The following is a 5,098-nucleotide window of genomic DNA, read 5'->3' as shown; positions in this document are numbered from 1 at the left end:
AGCGAATGTTAATACAATTCACTATATGGAACTTAAGGAAAAAGGTATGAGGGGCCCAAGGAAGCACTGAGTGGCCTGGAGAACCAGGCATGAGGCTAAGGTTCCAGAAAGAGAGCCCCAAACCTCGGCCAGAATGGACCCAACAAGGAAGCCACCTCCATAGCCACGGGCGATCCGGATCTGAGTCTTGGATGTCCCAGTTTGCACCGCTGCTGGGACCGGGACATAACCTCGCCTGCCCCCCCCCAACACTGATGCTGCCTCTGTGTCTGTGCCCCTTCTTGCAACCAGCGAGCCGTCCCAAAGTCAGTGGGTGCCGGTGTGACACCATCCTCACCAGCTACACGGATCCCCTACGGAGCCTGCTTTTGCAAGGCGCTCCTTTGGAATTGAGGACTCCTGCTGGTGAGTCTGTTTGGGGGGATCTAAGTCACGCGACTGTGCCCTAACTGTAAAGAAGGCTGGGAAGGTCAGTTCCATGGCTCTTTTCTGGAGGATACAAACTTTCAAGGCTGGAAACGTCCCCATGCATAGCGCATTTAGTGGCCAGAAATACGAGAAGTTTCCACCATGTGCTCACATTACTGAGGTCCAGGGAGAGATGGGAATTGGCACTAGAAGGCTTCGGCAAGCCTCTGTATTCATTCCCTGTTGCTCTTGTAACACATTACCACCAGCTTAGGGGCTTCAAACAACACACACTTCTTTCCCTACAGTTCAGGAGGCCAGAAATCCAACATCAAGGTGATGGCCGCTCATTCCAGAGGCTCTAGGGGAGAAGCCGGTCCCTTGCCTTCTTCAGTTTCCACAAGTACCTGAGCTCCTCAGCTTGTGGCCCTTCCCGGGTAACTCCAACCTCTGCTTCCCCTGTCACACGTCCTGCTGCGTTCACCCCCTCTCCCTTTCTGAAGACCCTTGTGGTTGCACTTAGGGCCCACGCAGATAATCTAGTGTAATGTCCCCTCGTAAGACGAGCTTAATCACATTGGTGACGTCCCTCTGGCCACAGAAAGGAACATATCCACAGGTTCTGAGGATTAGCAAGGGGACCTGTTGGGGGGCCATTAGTCAGCTTACCGCAGCGCGGCTTAATGGAACGCATCCAAGGGTTGTCTGTCCTAGGGACTCCTGTAGAGCCCTAGAGTGAGGTCAGGGCATTCACCCCCCCACACCTCCCACTGGCCCGGCCCCCACCCCATGGGTGTGGGTCAGTTTGCATGTCTATACCAGAGCCACAGCTTTTGTGGGGTGACCCTCTCCATGTGGCCATACTTTCCAGCTTCTGGAAGTCACTGCCCCCCGCCCCCCGCCCCGTCCCCCAGGCTGGGGGCGTTACTAGCTCTCAGCTCTGCTAGCCCCAGAGTCGTGCACCATCCCTTGTCCGTTTCCCTTCACCCTGCTTGCTTAGACCAGCCCCAGTGCCCCAGTTCCCTGCCACCTGTGTCCTGCTACAGAGTCTTTCCACTCACAGGTCCCAAGCTGACCGCCACCTCTTGCACTCTGTTTGCAATGTGTCCCCCACTGCCCTGAGAGCCGGGCGAGAGCAGGGCCAAGGGAGATTTTGGTCACCACAGTGGCCCCAGCATAGTGCCAGGCACAGATCAGGCACGTACTGGATAAAGGGAATTAAAGAACGTGGGGGCTAGAGCGAGTGGAAGGGATATTCCCCATTTCTTCTCCCCCGGGTTTGGGTTTTAGGAACCGAGACTCAGGTGGCAAAGCAGGTGTATAGGGAGTCTGCATTTCTCTGTCCTTCTGGGGCTGTTCTAGGACGGCCATTGCGGTGCGTGCGTGCGTGTACATGTGTGCGCGTGCATGTGAGTGGGGAGGGGAGGGAGAGAGGAGGGGGAGAGAGAGAGAATATGAATTATAAAAGTAAGCAAGCTGGAAATATCTAGAAAGTATAACTCTTCCATCTATTGAGCTCTTACTATGTGCTAGGTATTATTCTAAAAATATATATCATTCGATAGAACCCTGCACCATTAGTCCCCATTATTATTGTTCTTGTCCCCATTTTCCAGATGAGGGAACTGAGGCACAAAGAAAGGAAATTATTGTGCTATTGCTTCCTGCCATGACAAGTAATTGAAATCACTCCCAAGCTGACTCCCTTGGAACTCCTAGCATCCAGGGAAGAATCGTGACTTTGGTGTGGGACGGTCCTCATCTCATCCACGTCCCAAGCTCTGGATATGCTCTCTCTTTGAAGCTGAGATCTTACTCATCTTCCTGAGGCCAGGCTCACCCATTTCCTTGCCTCTACACCACTGTTCTTCTTCAACTGGTAAGACAGAGTTGTCCTTGTTCCATTGGGCACTCTGGACCTCATCCTCTTCCATCCCCGCCCTTCCTAGCCATGAGACTTTGGGCAAGTTGCTTTCCCTCTCTGAGCCTGTTTCCACACCTGTAGAAGGGGGGCGATCCTTAGGAGGGACCATATGCTCTGCCTCAGTTTCCCCGACTTCCACTCCCTCCTCCGTCTAGATCAGCCTGACCCCTCCCCCACACCCTCCACCAAACTGCTCTTGTCAAGTCCTAAATCCCAAGGTTGCTTCCAGCTGCTCATCTCCCTCCACCTTTCAATCCTGTCAACCGCACCCTCATTCTGGAAACTCTCTTCTCTGGGCTTCAGGTGTCCCAGTCTCCTGGTTTCCCACCTACCTTTCCGGCGTGTCCTTCTCCATCGGCAGGTCTCCCACGTTCCTTGTGCCCCACCCCCTCCGTGGCTTGGTAACACAGCATTGCCAACAGATGCCAAATCTCTGTCAAGCACATCCCCCTCTCCTGAGTTCCAGGTGTCCCCTGGATGTCTCCCCTCCCTGACATCTCCTCTGGATGTCCCATAGGCTTCACCCTCAGCATGTACTCACCTGAATCCAGCATGTTCTCCAAACCTGTTCTCCCTACTTATCCCCACCTTCATTCCCCAAACCCAGGAGAGACCTCACTGCTTCTGCCAGACATTCTCCACACTTGACTCCCTCCCCGTCCCCCACCCCCAATTACCGGATCCACTCTCCACCCTTCTCCCTCCAGCTCTGCGTCCTAGGAGGGTGACCTATATGCACCAACTATTAACCTCTGGCTTCCGGTTGAATTCAGCCAATGGGAGGCACCAGCAGGAGCCTGGTGGGTGGGAGGAGAGTCAGGTTGGGGTGTTCACTGTCCAGCCCCCTTCTCTCTTCAGTGTGGGTCGTCGATGCCCATACTCATGGCCTTCACTATACCTACAGCTTCAAATCTCAACAGCTTCAGGTAACTGTCAGCTCACACCTTCAGGCCGGGGGTGGTAACTGGTCCCTCTACTGCCGGCCCCGAGGTACTGCGACTTCTCCCGGGTTGTCTTCCTTGACCTTGCCCACCCCTTAATCCCTTAATAGCCCCTTCTTTAAACTTTCCCTGGCGACTCCCTTTGCGTGCGCCACTTCTTTCCTGCTAGGGCCCTGCCTGCACGCTCTCCCTGAACGCCCTCATCCAGCCTGATCCATTATCTTCTAAACCATCCCCTTCGTGCCGTCCCCCTTCCACCTCCATCTCCTTACTCCAGGACCCCTCTGCTGCCCCAGCCTCCTCCCTGATCTCGCAGCCTCCAGCCTCACAGGCAGCCAAAAGGAAAGTTTGAAAATGTAAATCAGACATCAACTGCCTGCCCCCTCTTTAAAACCCTTCCAAAGCTCCCCTTTGGTTTTGGGATAAATTCTAAGCTCCTTAGAGGGGCTGATAAGGTCTCTTGAGCTCGCTCCACTCCCCATCCCCATGCACCCCATACCCCATTCATGCTAACCACTGGCAGGAGTATGAAAAAGCCAGTAACTCACAAGTCTGCGCACCTTTACATAGGCTGTGCCCTTTTCTTGGTGAAGCAAGCGCGAGCGCGCGCGCGCGCGCACACACACACACACACACACACACTCGCTTCTCCTATTTCAGGATTCTGAGAAAGTCACTAGCTTTATTCAGGAAACTCCCATCAACCCCAGCTCCTCTGATAGGCAAATCTGGGTCCTCCTCTTTTGTGTTCCCAGGATGCCCAGTGAAAAGGAAGAGTTTGTAGCTGGTGGAATGGGGGCGTGGCTAGGAAAGCTCCCGGGTGAGGCGTGGGGGCGTGGCTAGGGAAAACTGGGTGGCCGTTGGGGGCGTGGCTAGGGAAAGCTCCCGGGCGCGGCGTAGGGTCGTAGCCAGGGAAAACTGGGTGGTGAATGGGGGCGTGGCTACGGGAGGCAAGTGTGGACTTTCAGTGTGGCTGGTGCATGTGGGTGTCCTGCAGAGGACTGGGGGCATGGAAAAACCCAGAGTACCTGGTCTGTTCCACAGTTGCCCAAGTCTCAGTCAGAGACTTCATTAGCTCCCTCCTCTAGAATCCCAACTGCTGACGGGAAGGCTGTTTTTCAGGCAGAATTTCAAATTTTTATGGCAACTTTTACAGAAATCACAGAGAAGACACAGCGACTGGTGCTGATGAGCTAGGAGTAGAGAAAGGGGAGTGGGTAACAGATCTGGGATGTTGGGGTGATGCACAACAGGACGATAGAACGCTAAAAACCTGTGGGAAGCAGGGTGTTATGGGGGTTGCAGGGTGATCCTCAGGGTCCCAAGCAGAGGGCAGCACTCCGCACACCCCAAGTGTGTCCTTTGGGCAGGAAACAACAGTAAGAAAATGCAGATGGCCTACCAACAGATGGGTGGCCTCCAAAGTTAAAAATGCCCACCCAGACCCCCTGGCCCCAGTCCCACCCTCCCACCCACCCCTGCTCCCCATCAGGCAGAGATGTGGCAGCATTTGCTGGCTTGTAGCCTTGGTCCTCTGGGACCCTCGGTCTCCTCTTCGAGGGCCCTGCCCGGATTGGCTGGCACTGAGGGCAAAATGAGCCTTCTAGATTGTCAGGGGAGATGGCTGGACTCCCTTTGATTCCTGGCCTCCTCCCCAAAGCCAATTCTCATGGCTGGGGGGAGTCTGCTGCCCTCACAAAAGGAAAGTCTGTCACCCCCTTTCCCCAAGACATGCACCCTCCCGCGTCCCCCCTCCCCCAAACACACTATATATACACACAGCCCCCCCCCCTTCCAAGGCGTGGTTGGGCTCTCAGAGGTAGTG

This window comes from Neomonachus schauinslandi, chromosome 16 (assembly GCF_002201575.2).
Source record: "Neomonachus schauinslandi chromosome 16, ASM220157v2, whole genome shotgun sequence".
NCBI lineage: Eukaryota > Metazoa > Chordata > Mammalia > Carnivora > Phocidae > Neomonachus > Neomonachus schauinslandi.
Note: the sequence above shows the minus strand (reverse complement) of the source record.